The sequence below is a fragment of the Paroedura picta genome, chromosome 1, assembly GCF_049243985.1.
Source record: "Paroedura picta isolate Pp20150507F chromosome 1, Ppicta_v3.0, whole genome shotgun sequence".
NCBI classification, from domain to species: domain Eukaryota; kingdom Metazoa; phylum Chordata; class Lepidosauria; order Squamata; family Gekkonidae; genus Paroedura; species Paroedura picta.
Genome location: NC_135369.1, coordinates 177,815,310 through 177,834,213, shown reverse-complemented (window position 1 = coordinate 177,834,213; position 18,904 = coordinate 177,815,310). Strand labels below are relative to the sequence as shown.

The 18,904-nt window shown below is 46.1% G+C and overlaps 1 protein-coding gene across 5 annotated transcripts in view; it reads right to left on the bottom strand.

The window, feature by feature from the left end:
* The window catches only part of HDAC4 (histone deacetylase 4), a 172,294-nt gene extending 163,869 nt beyond the window's left edge, over positions 1–8,425 (bottom strand). For 4 of the 5 annotated variants that reach the window (XM_077313311.1, XM_077313338.1, XM_077313330.1 and 1 more), the window contains exon 1: positions 8,259–8,425. The gene's annotated coding sequence lies outside the window, so the exon portion shown is untranslated. Of the gene's footprint in view, positions 1–7,527; positions 7,698–8,258 lie in introns of those variants that run through there. The other variant, XM_077313319.1, reaches the window with a different exon arrangement.
* Between the last annotated feature and the right edge of the window lie 10,479 nt (positions 8,426–18,904).

Below are 18,904 nucleotides of genomic sequence, written 5' to 3'. Positions count from 1 at the left end.
ATCTGGCACCTTACCTGTTCTCCAAGAAGTATCAAAAATAATAAACAATGAGCAACATTCCTTTCCCTGTGTCTATAAACACCCCTAGGTGCTCCAGACATTGGGTTGGAGTCAAGGAACTTGTTTGTAGGTTTATAATGAATCCAAATTCCTGACAAGTCTCAATGACCATCTTGGTGTTGATGTGAGCTTGAGATAGGGATGGGGACCTTATCAACCAATTGTCTAAAAAAACGATGAATATTTTCTGTTCCCTCAGGACAACAGGGTTGATGAGGACCTTTGAGAAAACCCAAAGAGCTGCTGATAGGCCAAAGGAGAGCCCTTTAAACTGAAAATGTTGGTTTTCTATGCAAAAGTGAAGAAACTTCCTGTGAGCTGGTCCGATGGAAACATGCAAATATGCCTTCTGAAGATCTAGCGAAGTCAGGAACTCCCCTTCCTATATGGTCTCAACAACGGACCCTAAAGTTCCTATCCAGAACCTTTTGTACCTGACCAAGCAATTCAGGCACTTCAGGACCAAAATGGCCCACCAATCGCTATTTTGTTTCAGGACTGTGAAGATGGAATAGAGTCCTCCTTTCCTGGTCAGACGGTGGAACTCCCCCTATGGCCTGATTCTGAAGAAGGTGGTCTGTGGTTGAGGTTTTGCATTGCCTCTTATCTGGTTGGTTGCTGAGGGGTCCCAACCCCCAGGTTAAGAACCACTGCTCTAAAAGATACACCTTTCACTACTTATTCAGCATATATTCTAAAACATGAATACTCAACTCTTTAAACATAAAAAAATCTTAAAATGCCATCTAGATTTCCTTTCCCAGTTGCCTTTTTCTGTACAGAATGCACAGAAAAGTGGCTATGCAACTTTGTCCTCTTAGGACATTGAAAACATTTTCTAAAGTGTAGGTGACGAAGTACACCCAATTACTACTAACAGTTCACTCTATAAAAACAAAAACAAAAAACAGAGTACAACACAGCCCAAAAAGTCTAAACATTTTGCTACTAGAGTATTTTTTACCATTTAACCATACAAGATTATCAAGAAAAAAATACTGACCCAGGAAACGATTTTAAGTGTTCTGGAGAGCTACAGCCTTTTATGACAACCTGATGACCGTCCCTGGTAACCTGGGGCATATTTACCTCACCACACAGAGAGAGATGTTCTTAAGGCAGAAAATACTTAAGGACACGAACATTTTAGATATTATAATTATACATGTTTTATTGTGTCTAATTTTTATAACGTGGTCTATGACCATAAAAATAAATGAATGAATTATATGCGTTTTCCTTAAAAATTCATAGATTTAATTTTTCTAACGTATTAGGTTCAAATCAGGTTTTGTGTCCTTTTTTTAAAAAGAAAGATTTGAAGAGTTGTACAGGTAACTCATTCAATACTCAAAGGAAGAGGGGTACATGTACACAAAAGAAATACACTGTGTCACTATGTTCATGTGCGCTTTTAAGTGCTGGATGTTTTAGTACTCTGAAACAATTATTTCTGACACAACACCCATTTTTGCAAGAATTTTTTCTATCCCAAGATAATTTAACTTGGGTTCAAAATATACCCCAAACACAATGTCTTTTTTTAAAAAAACATGGTGTAAGCAAAACCATTTCAGACTGCAATCTTATGGATACACTAGCTGCAAAACCCATTTGTAAAAAATAGGCTTTGAAAGGGGTTAGGGTAAGTAAAGGGGGGAGCCCCCCCCACAGCTTACCTCAGGGGTAGTCAAACTGTGGCCCTCCAGATGTCCATGGACATCTGGAGGGCCGCAGTTTGACTACCCCTGGTTTACCTTGTCAACGGCTTCGCCTCCTGGAGAGCTGCCCCGATGGAGAGCAGCCTTTGAGCATGACGGGCAGCGGAGAGGTCCCTCCCCACCAGGCGCGCCAGCTGAGAGGTACCCCATGGCCCAGGAAGGCCTTTTGCCATGTCAGCAATGTGGCGAAAGGCCCTCTCAGGGCAAGGAGCAGCAAAGAGGGCCCTCCTGCTGGGCGCACCAGCAGAGAGCTGCCCCTTGAGCCAGGAAGGCCTTTCGCCATATCAGTGACACGGCAACAGGCCCTCCCAGGCCAAGGGGCAGCAGAGAGGCCCCTCCCTGCCGGGCGCGCTGGCAGAGAGCTGCCCCTTGGTCCGGGAATGCCCTCCCAGGCCATGGGGCAGCGGAGAGGCCCCCCCCTCGGCACTAAAGGGCCCCCCCTTGCCAGGCATGCCAATGGAGAGCTGCCCTTCGGCTCGGGCAGTCAGGCTTGCTTCTGAAGCGAGGGGTGAGCAGCAGTCAAGGGAGGGTGGGAGTTGTTCAGGGTGAGCCAATCAGGGTGGCCGCATCCTGACTGGCCCTATTCCATCTTGGACAGCTGGACTCGCTCCACCCCAAGGCCAGCTTCAGAAATATTAAGAGGAACTGTGGATAAGGATATCTGGAAATAATCCACACTGAACACAATGAGACTCACTTTTGAGTAAAAGGTAAAGGTATCCCCTGTGCAAGCACTGGGTCATGTCTGATCCTTGGGGTGACACCTTCTAGAATTTTCATGGCAGACTCAATAAGGTGCCTTCCCCAATCATTATCATTTACCCCCCAGCAAACTGGGTACTCATTTTACTCACCTCGGAAGGATGGAAGGCTGAGTCAACCTTGAGCCAGCTGCTGGGATTGAACTCTCAGCCTCATAGACAGAGTTTTAGACTGCATGTCTGCTGCCTTACCACTCTGTCCCACAAGAGACACTATACTTTTGAGTAAACATGTATAAAATTGTCATTGATTTGTTAATAAATACTTAGAAACTAATTTCTTTTTTATGCCTTGTTTCTGGTACATAGGCTATGTTTATATTTTGTCATCCAAAACAATCCACTTACTATGATCAAAAATAAAGAACTACATTTATAAAGCATTTTCTAGAATCTAGAGCCACTCCTGCCACTTTAAAAACGGCAAACTTCAATGCCTCTAAAAGAATGAGGTTCCAGAATGAAAAGTAAACCAAATTAAATGAACTATGTACCAGTGAGGAGCATTATCAAGATGACAAAACAGGATAACTCTTGCTCTGAACACAATGGGAAAGCCTACACCATCTCCTCAAAGTGCATAAATCTCAACTCATTCCTTGCCAAAATTTGTCCCCTTTCAGATTATGCTAGCAAAGGAACTGGTCAAGATTTATTTCATTTTTCATTTTACTTTTCTTTACTATTTGTACCCTACTTTTCTCCACAAAGGAACCCCAAGTGGCTTCTGTCATTCCACCCCCCTTCTCTATTTTGTCCACTGACACGGTGAGGTAGGTTAGGCCAAGATCATGTGAGTGGCCCAAGGTCACCCAAGAACATTCAGGGCAGGCTGATCACCCACTATTCTGACACTCTCCCTACCACTATCAAGCTACCAGTGGGACAGTGTATGATGGATGGACATAGCCACACTGAAGGGAATGCTAAATGGATACACAGACTGACAGATCTTATCAACTGTGTTATTCCAAACTTTGTGGTACCTTATTCATTTTGATTCTTATTAACCCTTCTCCTCCTCATGTAACATCATGAAACAGATTTTTATCAAGTATCTGAATGCATGCTAAGCCCTCTCAGTCCTTGATTCAAGTAGACAGCCTCTCAGTCCTAGTTTAAACCCAGAATTGAACTCTGTCTGTTTTGGAGGTGCCAGTGGACTCACTTAATCTGTTTGTTAACTCTTGTATTCGTGTTTTAATTTGCTGCTATTCACAGGTCTTACCAACTGCTTTAATTCAATTTCAGTTATACTTATTGCCAAATTACTTATGTATCTAGACTCTAATTAGTATTTCCAGACAATTAACTCCTCCCGCAGTTTTACCTATATATGTAAGGCTTGAGGAAATCTGTTTCAATGCATCTGATGAAGTACGCATGTACACAAAAACTTATCCCCAGAATTGAATTTTGTTGGTCTTAAAAGATACCTCCGGATTCAAACTTCCTATTACGTTAAGACTTATGCTTGGCTTCAGTTTTGGTTTTGGATTTTTGATCAGATCTACAACCCTAATCCTACTAATTTGTTTACTGAATACCCCATCCTGTTGATTGTATTGACTCACTCTGTGCAATTCACCTTGAGTTCAAGTGAAAAAGCAGATAATAAATGGCATAAATTATTTTAAATAAGAAACTTTATTATTAGGGCATCTTCAAGTAGGCATATGTAAACTATCTTCCCAAAACTGGGATCCCAAAACTTCCCATTTTCACATCAGCAAAATGGGAATAAAGCATATTAGCTGTTTGTAAGATTCTATAAAATATGGATGCTTTATTACCAACCCTGAGATTGAGCTTAGAGGACATGGACTGTACTCCTGACACCCACTCCCCTCCTCCTGCTATTCCAAACAGTGGCAAAGTATGAAGTCTGAGGAGAAAAAAATACCTCAGGGTCAACAACCTTCCAACTCTTGTTACAATAGTCCAGCAAGCAACAACTTTCCAGGCCACAGCTAAAGATAACAATTCAAAGTACTGTGCACAGCTGTGGTCACTGCATTTCAATAAGGAAGTGTCCTCCCTGACAGTGGTAAGCAGAAAAATGTGCCAAGGTGGGGAGCAAAAGTATTAGGAGCCTGGAGAACCATCCTTATAACAAAAAGTTGAAGGATCTGGGACTTAGTCTAGAAAAAAAAACAGCTACGGGGAAATATTTATTCAGGGGTTTTTGTACTGCTCCTCTTGGACTTTGCAGTGAATAGAGGTGTATAAAATCAGCATATGAGGAAACTGGATAGAGGAAACTTTTTCTCCATTGTCCGTAATACAAGAACTTGGGGAGACTCCGTAAAATTGTAGGGAAACAGGTTCGAGCTGGACAGAAAGAAATACTTATTTACACAACAAGTAACCAAAATTCCACTTGTGATGGCCATAAGCATAGATTGTGCAAGATCTATCCTGTGAGGTCCCACAGGGCACAATCATATCCCCCATGCTCTTCAATCAATCATCATATAAAGTTCTTAGGCTAAATCATTTGCAGTTTGGGGACCAGCTCTCAGCAATAAGCAAATTACACACATCTATATATAACCTTGTCCATCTTAGTGATGCAGTAGAGGTCCTATACCACAGTCTGGCTGCTGTGGTTAGAAGGCTAAGAATGAAGAAACGGAGACTAAACACTGGAAAGACAGGAGTAATACTGGTTGGGAAAGCAGAAACTTTGAAAGATATTATGCTACCCACTTTCAACTTGGATTTGCTGACTGTTAATACTGGATCCAACATTTCTGCTGGAGAAACAGGTTACTGCAGTTGCAAAAAAGGCTTTCTTCCAACTTGTTCTATGTAAAAAAAAAAAACAGCCCCTTACCTTGATAAAGTCAACTTGGGCACCTGGATACATCCCACAGTGACCCTGAGACTAGAATACTGTAAGGCACTATACACTGGTCTCTACTCAAAATCAACTTGTTAGCTCTCCGATGCAGAACATTACAGTTTGGGTATTATTGGAAAATAGACTAGATGGAGCAAGCATATTACTCCCATTCTGCTAACACACCACTGCTTGCCCATGTGTTACTCAACTGAAGCAGTATATGAAGTAGTATGCTGAACTAGGACCAATGCTGTGAACCTACGGGCTCCTCTATAATGTTCTTGAACCAGAATGGAGAGACAGACAAGAAAAAATAAAATATATTGTGAAATGTCAGTTTAATATCTGTAGTTCTGTAAATGAAATATGTACAGTCTTTTCTATAGTCTGTGCCTTGCACTTCTTTCCTTTTCTGAAATAAATTTATATTTAAAAAATTTCAAAAAAGAATCTCACTTCAACACCACTTGCTACTCCCACAATGGAAACTGCCAAGCATGCCAAATACTTAAAAAAACAGCATCACCATTAAAGACAGCCATTCTCAATCAACAATGCAACAGAGAAGCCAGAGTCAATATATCTTCTGTGGAAGGAAGTATAGACTACAAAGATTCTGTACAAGCAAGCAAACAGTCTTGCCCAAAATGAGAAATCATCTCTCTCTGGAATATGTTCACAGCTATTTAAAAGCCCAAGAGACACAGAATAGGCACACACAAAAAATCCCCAAAGCTCACAAGCTGGTTTAACAAACAGAGGATGAAGGTTCAGGCATTCTAAAGCCTAGTCTGCTTAGAGAGCAAAGACTAACAGCAATCCTCCTACTATGACTGATGGAATGCATGAGGGTGACCCACACACGTCCATGTCTTTGACCAGCCTAAGCTCATCATGAGCTACAAACTTCATACTTGTGGATTTTGACTTGCCAAAATAACTGAACCAGTTAGTCAGAAGTTACTATAGCAACATTTGTACAAAATCAAATTTACAAAAGGCATGGCTACAAAATTCTTAGATACATATTTAGAACATGTCTTTCCCCACACGGCTCAGGTTGTAGAAGCATCTCTTGTGTTTATTTTTCAATTCTCAATATTACTATTCTGATCAACTTGGATCCCATAATGTACCCTTTGGTTTCTCAGTGTTCACATTCCTGAGCCAAGTCAGTGTATGCTGGCCAATATTCATGGCACTGGAAGAGACTGACTTGTTGCAGGAAAAAAAGGAGACTATTTTGGCACCTGCAACACAGTCCAGTTGTGGAATCCGCTTTAACAGCCAAACAGCCAAACAGGAGGGAGAGTCATCTTCAATTCACATCAAATTCTGCATGATTTCATTGGACCAACAAGATCTTTATATATATACGAGGTTTTTCTTGAAAAACTCACTGCACGGTATTATGGTTACATAGAGCCTCCCTCTGTGCATACAGATATGCACACAATATGCTCATCAAAACCACCGCACGGGGAGGGGAGGTAGGACCACAGATCCAATGAACAGATAAGCTTCCTATGATAACAAGCAGAAGTTCATTAGCAAATACACCTGCAACGCCCAATACACTAACAGATGTAAACTTTTATGGACCACAGTCACACTGTCAGATGCAGTTTTACTCTCTGCTGGCAAACAGTTCCGTTGCCTGAAGTGCAATAGAGCATATAAACACCAGGATCCAAAACCGTTTTAAGCCCTAGAGGCAGGCCTAAGGCACACACTCTACAAACCTACAGGATCAGAGGACCACTTCTAATGAAAGCAGACCTTAAAGCACCAAAATAAATCTATTTATCTATCCATCCATCCATCCATTCACACACACAATCAACTTTAAAGTGGCACAAGATTCTAACTGCAGCATATTGAAGATTAAAGGGCTGGGTGGGCCGCATCAGTATAGAAACCGACTAAAATGAAACGGACTGCCCTCTCCCACTCCTCCCTCCGCACCGACTGCGAGGAACTGACAGGCGCCTGGGCCCAGAGGAGAGAAGCGCCATTTCCCACTCACCCACCCCTCCACACTGCTCCAGCCTTTCCTTCCTTCCTCTCCACTCCGCCACGGGCGTTTCCGCGCTTCGCAGCATCTCTCTCTCTCACTCGCCCGCCGTTATCCGTAGCTCACCTTTCGGGCTCGTGGCGCGGCGAGCAACGAGGGGGCGGGCTCAGGGTGGGAACAGACGGGCGCGGCTCTTGGCCCCCTCCGCCTCATTCACGAAGGGCGAGGAGGGGGGGCGAGAGCAGAGGGGCCCCTCGGCGCACGCTCCCCTCGTCCGCCGAAAGGGCGGCTCCCGACGCCCACTGAGGAAGCGGCTGGAGCAGGTGTCCATCAAGGGCCCGCGGCCCCGCCCTCCCCGCTTCACAAGAAGGGCCAGGCTCCGCCCCCTCCCCACCCCGCCCGTGGCCAAGCCCCGCCCAGCCAGCTCCCAACCGGGAGGCACGCGAGCGGCTCGCGGGGACCCGCCAAGGCAGAGACCGGGCTCTGGTTGGTGCGGGACGGTGTCTGTCATCCCGCAGCTCTATGTGTGTGTGTGTCTCTCTCCCGCCCCCCCCCTCACTACCTCCGTCTCCTCCCCCGCAATCTCTCGAAGCAAAAGAACAGGCTTTTTTTTTTTCTTCAGAGACGCGCGCCGCACGCGCGCGCCCCAGCGGCTACCCCTCCCTTAAAGGGCTCCTCTCCGCCGACTTTAAAAACCGGAGGGAGAAGGAAAAAAAAGAAAAAAGGGAAGGAAGAAACCCGCCCGGCGCCGCGAGCCACCGTTTCCCTTTAAAAGAAAAGCGGCGCTAACGACTGCGGAATAATAACGGTCTCCGTGAGGAGACCCCCACTGAGAAGCCGCCACGCCGGGCACTGACCTGTCCGAGAGCGGAGACGACAGTTCGGCGGCGAGCCGGAAGCAACGAAGGCTCCTTCAACGACCCACCCTGGAGGAGACCCGGGAGGGGAGGCCAGGGGCGCCAGCACAGCGGTGCGCGCGCCGCCAACGTACTCAGCCAGTGACGGGACCCGCCATCTTGGAGTTTTCAGATGGAAAGTCACGTGGTACAAACCGCTCTCTCGCTCTCCCCCCCCGGCTCGCAGCAGCCAATCGGAAGACGAGGCTATTTATAGAAACGTTTCCTGCGTTCTGCCTCGCTCTCCTCCCCCCTCCCGTCTCTCCTTCGCCGGAAGTGGAGCGGAGTCCCTGCAGCCGCCGGTCGCGCTCGGCTTATGGAGGAAGCAGGAGGGGCGTCCCGAGCTCTGCCGGCCGTTCTCTCATCCGGCACGCGCGCACTGACGCTGGGGAAAGGCGAAGGCTGCGGCTGCTGCTGGGCTCCAGATCCGCCGCGCCCGGCTCGCGCGCTCCCTCCCCGGCCTTTCCCGCGCGCACGTGCGCGGAATTAACCCTAACGTGGGGGCACGAGCAGCTTTGCGCTCCCCGTGAGTTGCTGCCTGCTGAGATTTCAACAAGTGTCGCTCTGGTATTGGGGGGGGAGAGGAGGCACTAATCAGATTTCAGTTTATGAGGAATAAAACGCAACATTGTTTTGTTTTGAATCTCGACTCATTTTGCGCGCGTTGGATTATGCGAAAGGACATTGGGAGTGCAGTACCCAATTTGTGCAGAATGGATAATGCTCTTCAGATGCACTGTAGGACTCGGTTTTCCCATTCTGCACAGGAAAATCCAGTTGTAAAAGCACCTTAGGAGTGTGTTACCCAAGGTTTAATGGGTAATGCACTTTATTATTATTATCTTTAAACACGGACTAAATAATTCGTTAAGCCCCCTTGAGGTGGGATTTGTCCGTGATGAGGAAGGGTCCGGGTTGGACCCTTCCTCACGACAGACAATCGGAGGGACCAATCGGCAGGTGCGATTCCCAGCCTGAACAACTGCGAGCCACGCGCAGCTGCTCCCAGCCTGAAGCGCGGCTGCCGAGGGGTTCCCTGCCTGGCGGACTCTCACCGCGTTAGCCCTCCGCCCGAGGGAACCCCCGGCAGTCTGACGCGGCGAGAGGCGCAAAGCACCTCTCGCCGCGTCAGACCGCCGCCCGAGGGAGCCTGCCTGCCTGCTGCCGCCACCGCTGACCAGCCTGCCGCCGGTGAGTCCTAGCGCCCGCTGCATTTCCCTGCAGCGGGCTTGCTTACTAGTTATTATAAATAATAAATCAATAAATCTTTTTTCCTTTAACTTGCTTTATCTGTGATGATCAGGGCAGGTAAGGCCAATTGATAATGTATGCTCAGCACATTAAAATCATTTAATTAATTTGCCACTTCAGTTTATATATAAATCACTGTTACATTTAAACTCTCGTACCCCAATTCATTGGAAGTTAAGGAGGGTTTTATTCTTTAGTGGATGAAATCACTGTTGATGCTCCATAGGTGTTTCCTTGGTGGGGGGGGGCAGTTTTGCCAGGAAAATCCAGCTGCCCAAGCATTTTGAAAGTGTTTTATCCAACGTGTGGAGAGTGCCATCCTTTTCTAGTTTCTTCATGGTTGCGTTTTCCATTTATAGCATTTTATATTAGATTCTGCAGAGTGTTGGACATATTCCTTCCTGTGAAAATTTAATTCACATGGGATCACACTGCAGCATACGAGGCAGAGAAAGTTTGATTACCCGCATTTACCCTGTGTTTCCTCAGCAGCTGGATGACAACTCCTCATGAGGACCAAACCCTATGAGGAAAAGCTGAGGAACTTTGGAGTGTTCAGCCCAGAAAGAGGAGGTTGCAAGGGGACATGATGGCTCTCTTGAAATACTAGAAAGGTTGTCACCTGGAGCAGTGGTCCCCAACCTGCGGGCCGCGGCCCGGCGCCGGGCCGCGGCTCCCTCTCCCCGCCCCCCCCCGCAGTAAAAAACTTCCCAGGCCGCAAGCTTGCGGCCCGGGAAGCTACTTACTGCGGGAGGGCGGGGAGAAACAATCAGGGCCGGGCCGCGCCCGCGCGGCCCACGGGTGCGGCCCGATCCACGGGTGCGGCCCGAGGGCGCTGCCCGATCCGCGGGTGCGGCCCGCAGGCGCGGCCAGGCGCGGCTCGCGGGCGCGGCCCGTGGGTGCGGCCGGGTGCGGCTCGCAGGCGCGGCCTAAAGCGTGGGCGTGGCCCGCGCGGCCGCGGGCCCTGCGGCCGCGGCCCGATGCCCTGCCGGTCCCCAGCCTAAAAAAGGTTGGGGACCACTGACCTGGAGGAGAGAAGGGAATAGTTCCTGTTGGCAGCAGTCCCAGGTTTTGACTACTGTTTGCCTGTTCTTGTTTATTACACCCTCTGTTTATATTTTTATACATTTTTTAAATGTACTAGTTCTGCGGTTCCATGTACACTGCCCCAAGTCATCACAGCAATATATAATATATATCAATATATAAGCAAGCAAGCAAGCAAGCAAGCAAGCATATACAGGTTTCAGAAAAACATACACTATTTTGCCTGATAATGACATCTGCATTAGCCCATGGAACATGAAAAAGGAGACCAAACAAAAATATGGGAAGGCGGTTAACATTAAACTACATGAGTCAGGGATGGAAGACATGAGGGAAAATAACTGTAAAAGATAAAGGAGACAAATATCCTGTCATTTAGCATCTTCGTGGGAGCAATGCAACTTTGTGATATCTGGGTAACAGTGCAGAACCCAGCAGGACTGTATACAACATATAAAAGTACACATAAATATAAGTTGTTTTATAGTGAGATCACTGGACTATGAAGGTCAATAGTAGACTTACTACAACCTTTGGTTCTCCAGAAATCAAGGACTTTGTAGTCCTTGGCGGCAATCAGAAATCAACTCTCTTACAGTTTAATTTTTAAACTTTCATACTAATGAAGTTTCGTCTGCCACATCAGTCTGTGTACCTCTTCTCCATCACACGAGCAGATCTGTCCGCCAGAATCCCAAAAGATAGTTTGGTCTTGTACTGTTCTGTGTTCTGCGCAGGTTGCTCTCCTCTTCCCTTTCACAGTGCTGATCCTTAGTGCTGATAGACAGCTCATTCCGTTGCTTGGTTTTGTGGCTTCCGTTCTTGCTCATACAAAGACTCAGACAGACAAAACAAAGATTGTGTGTCTTTGTCTGTGAAGGCAGTGCAAAGTTGCAGGCTCTTACAGTCTCACTTTGGCTCAGGGCTGTACGGGAAAGGAAACATTATTTATACGCCACTTGGTTTTCCTATCTGAAAACAGGTCATTCACTCTGCAGTTGTTATTTTAAAGGAAATACAGCAGAGAAGGTAGCTGGTTTTGAATACTCTTTACTGCCCAAACTAAAGTGTCCTCAAGTGGCCAAACTGACCATGGACTATAATTCCCATGAGCCCCTGCCAGCACCATGCCAAACCCATGCTGGCAGGGGCTCATGGAATCTGTAGATGATGGACATCTGGATAGCCACAGTTTGGCCAGGAAACACATGTTAATAAAACCTGTGACCAGAACAGAGAGGTACACAATTTTATACATCCACCTCAGAGGCCTGGACCAAGGCAATAATTACTCCTTCGAAGTCATCATTAGGTCTCCTTTCATCCTCCCCCAAAGTCTCCAACCAGCCCTGGAGGCCTGACCTCACACCTCTGACATGGGAGGGTCACCAGGTCAAACTCATCCTTCAAGCTTATACTAAGAGCATATTTCTAAACAATCCTCCTCTTCTGGACCCAACTTATATCAAGTTAATAGAAATGAGAGTGAAAAAGACCTTTAATTCTAGTCAAAACACAATTCCTTAGCATATGTGAAAGGCGATCTATATACCGCTTCCCCTGTGTTCCACTGTAGGTAAAAGATTATATAGCAAACATTTTTGAACACAGAGAAGGAAGAGAGATCTTGGTCTCCAATACTGAATTAAGCCAATTTCCAACAACTGTATGATCAGTATAGTGCTCTGTGAAGTCCTACTGAGATTGTTCTACCACTCATTTTTCTTTGCTCATTACTCTCCCATGTAGACATATTTATTGAGGCCAAGATGTTTGCTGTATAACTGAAATGCAATGAGCACCAGCTAGTGGTTCGCAGTGGATCATCAAACCCTCCATTTGGAAGGGTGAATGTGTGGACTGGCTGGGTTAGCAAATAGTGTGCCAAGGTCAAGCAAGTCATAGGACTTGTGTGTTCTTGTGTGTAATTGTGCCATGCAATAAATCAAGAAAATAATTATTCTAATTTTATCCTGACAGGATCTCTGCAAAGTAGGTTAGGCTGAGCAATTGACTGACCTGAGGTGAAAGTCCAGGAGATCTCCAGGCACCACCTGGAAGTTCACAGAAAGGCTACAACAGTTTGTCAAAAATATTTTCTTCTTTATTCAAACACATGAGTTATGTCAAAACACAGACCGGTTATTAAGTGTTTTTAATGAAGTTCTCAGTGGTACAACTATGGATAAAATATAACATATGGATTGCAAATAAAGATAAATTACAAAAACTGTTAATAGTCATTATTATGGGTTACTTACTCAAACCAATACTCTACAAAATGATTTGTATAGCCAAGTATCTTTTTGGACCAACTATCTATAAAAAAATAAAGATAACCAGTTACAAGAAACCAGAACAAGTTCACATACATTACAACTAAAAGTAGTGCATGTACAGAAGCAAAATCATTTTGTTATTGGAACAGAGCTAGCTTGGTGTAGTGGTTAGGAGTGCAGACTTCTAATCTGGCGAGCCAGGTTCAATTCTACACACCCCCACATACAACCAGCTGGGTGACCTTGGGCTCGCCACAGTGCTGATAAAGCTGTTCTGACCGAACAGGAATATCACGGCTCTCTCAGCCTCACCCACCTCACAGGGTGTCTGTTGTGGAGAGAAGAAAGGGAAGGCGACTGTAAGCTGCTTTGAAACTCCTTCAGGTAGAGTAAAGCAGCATATAAGCACCAACTCTTCGTCTTCTAACTTAACATACTTCTTCAATAGAATCTTGCTCAATATTATATGTAGCGAACTGGGGGACCAAGTAAACATGGCCGCAGCCTAGGATTCCCATATGTCCACAACAGTGAAACAGCATTTAAATACAAAAATTACTGAAGTTGCTGAATCATTCTTAAAGGAACATTTATAAAAAGCAAGTCAAATCCATAGTGGAATTGAAACCCACACAATTTGTATCTTAAGGGATCTGATGGAAATACCTGCATATACAATCTGGCAACTTTATTTACTTATATATATTTATTATTACTCAAATGTATTGACCACCACTCCCAGACTTGGCTGGCTCATGGCGGTTTACAATAAAAAGCATATGAAACAAAACCAACAATCCTTATGGTGGACAAAATGAATCTACTTCCCCCATCCCGTTCACAGCTGATGACACCACACTGCACTGGTCCCCAGTAGTCCACCATCGTCCCCAGGAGAGGCACTCATGTCCATCTGACCAAGCCTAATGCCTTTACAGGGGCCTATACCTGATCTTCCTGGGCGGTTCTCAACCAAATGCTTGGTGACAGAGCTCCATCTTACAGGCCCTGCAGAAGGTTGACAGCTCTGTCAAGGCCCTCAGCTCTTCCAGGAGCTCATTCCCCCAGGTTGGAGCCAGGACAGAAAAATCCCTGGCCCGGGTCGAGGCCACATTTGCCTCCTGGAGACTGGGAATAACCAGCAGATTCATACCCACAGAGCAAAGAGTCCTGCGGGCAGCAAAAGGAGACAAGCGGTCCCTCAAATATGCAGGGCCCAGGCCGTGGATGGCCTTGAAGATAAGAACCAAAATCTTGAACTTGATCCGGAAGCTAATTAGCAACCAGTGCAGCTGCCTCATCATAGGCTGGACATGGCCTGTCCAAGATGATCTCGTGAGGACCCTAGCATCCTCATTTTGTAAGTTTTTCCTCACACTCCATCTAGGCTTCTCATTTCCCTCTTCCTCTCACGAAGCTCCTGAGCATACCATAGAACCTGCTTGAGGAGAGAGTGCTAAGGTACGATCTTGTTAATAGCAGCCATTAGGTGGGAATGCCAGTCCTCCACCAAGGCTTCCAACGAGTCACTGAAGGGCACCAGGTCCTGCAGAGCATTCAGGAATCCCTTGGATTCTATAAGTTTCCGTAGGCAGTACAAAATATGCCTGTCGCCCAACCAGGAAGGGGTTGGTACCCTCAGCCGGGCTGGGTGGCCTGACCATGGAATGAGATTAATCACCAACAGATCCCTTTCTACTCCTGCGCCAAAGATCAGATCAAGGATATGGCCTGCCTGATGGATGGGGCCGACAACCAATTGCAAGAACCCCAGTGTTTCCAAGGCAAGTCCTGGGTAATGGTGAGTCCACATGGACATTGAAATAACCCATAATTACAAGCCTGGGTAACTGCTGTGCTCAGGTGGCCGCTGCCTCCAGCAGGCCCAACTAGGCATCAGGTGGTTCAGTGGACAAAGGGTACACTAACCAGATGGCCAGGTTCTTGACCAACTCCCACCCTAAGCTGACACATTCCACCCCCAGGATTGATGGCTTACTTCTGCAGGAGTAAGCCTTCCGGACAAGGATCACCATCCCCCCTCCCCTCCATGGTGCCGATACTGATGAAGGACTGAGAACCCAGGTGGGGCCACATCTTTCAGGGTGATAGTTTCACACTCCCGCACCCAGGTCTTGGTCACACATGCTAGGTCTACCTCGTGACTAGCTAAATAGTCCCACAAGTTCAAGGATTTGTTGTTAGTAGACCTGGCATTAACAACAACAACAGCAACCTCTACTGGCATAAAAATAAGACAAATCCGAATACAATCAATTAGTTCTTAAATTAACAGAGCTTAAGTGCCATTTGTAAGAATTTAGCCACTTTACCAATTGTATCTGGATCCTGATTGGAGAGAAGGAACTATACCTTGCATTTATCAGAGTAGCCAATACATTTAACTAAAAGTAAGTCTACAACTTTAGCCCGAATACCATTGTATAGGTAAAGGTAAAGGTATCCCCTGTGCAAGCATAGGGTCATATCTGACCCTTGGGATGACGCCCTCTAGTGTTTTCATGGCAGACTCAATACGGGGTGGTTTGCCAGTGCCTTCCCCAGTCATTACCGTTTAACCCCCAGCAGCAAGCTGGGTACTCATTTTACCGACCTTGGAAGGATGGAAGGCTGAGTCAACCTTGAGCCGGCTGCTGGGATCGAACTCCCAGCCTCATGGGCAGAGGTTCAGACTGCATGGCTGCTGTCTTACCACTCTGCGCCACAAGAGGCTCTTTGTATATGGGGCATTGTATATGGGGCAGTCAAAAAAAAAGTGCTGTATGGTAATGACTGGGGAAGGCACTGGCAAGGCCACCCTGTATTGAGTCTGCCATGAAAATGCTGGAGGGAGTCACCCCAAGTGTCAGACATGACCCAGTGCTTGCACAGGGGATACCTTTACCTTTTACGGTTTCTATAGAAACTTGTTTACATGGACAGTGTTTCTATGTGTAATAAATCTTCTGAAATCTCCCCATCATAACTGCTGATGGGAGGATGCTAAACCTGGCAAGCATAAAAGCCCTGCATTGTTGGGGAAATAACAATATGAGAAAATTAGAATAAAATTAGACCTGGCATTGCAAAGAATCAGCGTCAGCTCCACTGTAGCCTGAGGCAGTTGTGCTATCCAAAGACTCCCAGGACACAGGATACACTATGATATTTTCCGCCTCCCTTGTCCTGTCACGGCTGCCTCCTCTCAACCTCTGCTCAAGGGATCCACAATGGGACCCCAGCCACATACCCACAGCCTCCGATCCTCCAGGCCCCAGCAGCCTCAGCACCACACCAGACCTGGATCCCACTGAAGCCGGGCCAGAGGGCCAGATGTTAAATGATGAGTCCAGGATAATTCCAGAGATCTTCATTTCCATCAGCCCGTGGTAAAGGTGTGTTGGGGAATGGGGTTTGTTTCAGCTTCCTTTAAGGCTCGACAGTAGCTGCAATGGGCAGTCTGGAGTCTGAAAGTTGTGTAAGAATTGTCTCCCTGCTGAGATGGGCTCTTTCAGGCTGATTGATGGCCCCTGTAAAGAAAAACTGCTGACAGTGAAGGAGTGGAAGATCGGCACTTACACCTGATGCCTATTGGGTGGGTGTTAGAAAAGGAAACTGTTTCCATAGCATTGAGACCCCATCTTTCCCAGCACTCTTAGCCTTCTGGAATGCAGCAGAGTCCAGGCGGTCTCCACGGAAGCCAGGAACACAGCCCGCCAGTATCTCTGCTCCATGTTGTAGTTACCAAGTTTTCTTTGTATTATCACAGAGAAGTGATCTTTTTCTCATGTATCTTGGGTGGGTGGGGGTGGCTCACTGACTGAATGTTATGGGTTTTCTTCATATCCCTAGCATCCTCTCTTCTTAATAATTTTTGAAGTATATTGTAAGTCTGAGTTTGAGACGTCTTTCTACCAAGAGGTGCACCAGAGTGTTGAAAGGACCCTAAGATGGAAAGGATGGGGTAGCCTCCTGCTCTCTCTTTTTGGCATCTTAGTCCATATACCTGGCACCAACCACACTCAAAATTGCCCCTGAAATCTTACTTTCTATGAAGTCTTTTGTTGGTAGTGAGTGACTATATCCCCAATATTTCTAGAGCATCTTAGCATTTCTAAAGGGTTGTCTTTACAGCCCAGGATGTTGGATATCAAATTATAGTGTTTATGAATAAGATTTAAGATTATTGGTAGTCAGGTTTTTGTTTTACTCTCATAGACCATCCAATAAAAAATATAAGTACAAATTAAAATAAATCAGCTATAAAATATATAAACGTTACATGGATAGGACTGATGCATATAAGGATGCAATATGAGTCATAAGTAAATATGTAGGATTGGACCATTTCTTCCTTATTTAGTAGCTACCCAAGCATACTTAGCAACTGTTTTTGTTAACTCTTTATTTGTATCTGACAATATTAGTTTGAGGTGTTGTCACCCCGACATCTCTGGGACACTCTAAGCACTGATGTCAATGACTCTGTATGTATGTTGTTATAAAGGTTATACTCAAAAAGGACATTCTCAGTTGTTTCAGTTTGTCCTGCTTTACAAATACACTTGCGTTCCTCTATTGCCCTTTAAACTTTACTTCCTAGTAGGCAGATGGAAGAGTGTTATAGCGGAGAAAAGTAAATGATCAGTCTTCTACATTCAGAATTTGTTATATTGGTTAAATATGGCATCAAGACCTTTTTCAAAAAGTACATCCAAGATCTTATTGAGTTCGTGCTGCCTTTCTCCTTCTATTTATTAATTATTTGGCCTTCTCATAACCTAGACTTAAAAAGTTGATAGGACAGCCCCTAGGAACCTAGCTTTTCTAACAAAACATTTAAGCAGGATGCAACAAATTAATTTGTCAGTGGAAGGCTTGTTAGACCTTTATGTCAGTATAGCCATTTTAACCCAGCTGGTCGCTCAAGCCACCATTGACCGTGCCCCCACTTAAGAAGTGCTCAGGGAGGGAGAGGGAGGGCAGAAGTCCAAGGTGAGTGGGGAAGGGCTGAGTGGCAGGTGGCTGGACCAGAGGGGTGTTGGGGAGAAGAGGAGCAGAAGGGACGGGGACGTGACACAAGAGGAAGAAGCCACTTGGGTAGCGATACAGTGGCAATGTGGCCAGAAGGGGTTACTTAGGACCATTAGAGAGAACCTTAATGGCATTTGAACTACTGCAGGGGTGGGAACCTCCCTCACTCATGAGGCAGGAAATTGAGAGGTGAATCATAGAATCTGTAAACCGTTCCTGCGGAGTGGTAAAAATTAAACAGTAAGGGCATTGTGGGAGGAGAAAAAGGTGACTCGACGGTGAGGTGGTCGGGGGAAGAGGCTTTGGCGCCAGGAAAGGAGCAGGGCCGCCGTGTCAAAGACCTGCTCCTCTCCCGCTGCCGAAGCCGGGACCTTGGGGGAGGATAGGGGGTGGCGGGGACGGTGCAGCGGAGGGGCCCGTGAGGAGCCCTGCGAGCCTCCCGGGCCCACCAGCACCCATGCTAGCGCCCATTGTATTCAAAAATACAGTGGGCTTTACATCTAGTAATAGAATAATAAGAGTTGGAAGTCCCTTCCAATAATAAGAGTTGGAAGGGACTTCATGGGCCATCTAGTCCAACCCCCTGCACTATGCAGGACACTGACAACCCTATCGCTCATCCACTGTAACCTCCCACCCCCTTGAGCCTTCACAGAATCAGCCTCTCCGTCAGATGGCTATCCAGCCTCTGTTTAAAAAATCCCAAAGATTGAGAACTCACCACCTCCTGAGGTGAGCAAACAGCGAGGGCAGGGCAACTCCTGGATATACCGCACCCCGATTTAAAGATGGTGAAATCGCAAGCCACCTACTGGACAGCCCCAGGATGTTGGCGATGTCATTTGGAAGGGGTTTAATAAGCCACCAACATTCGGAGGCTGTGATGCTAAATATTCCTTGTGTGGAAAAGGTAATAGAAGCAGAGATTATTTGTATTTTCTGACAGACTTATAAACATGACCAGAGAGTCACTCTAACTCTCTCTCAGCACTCAAA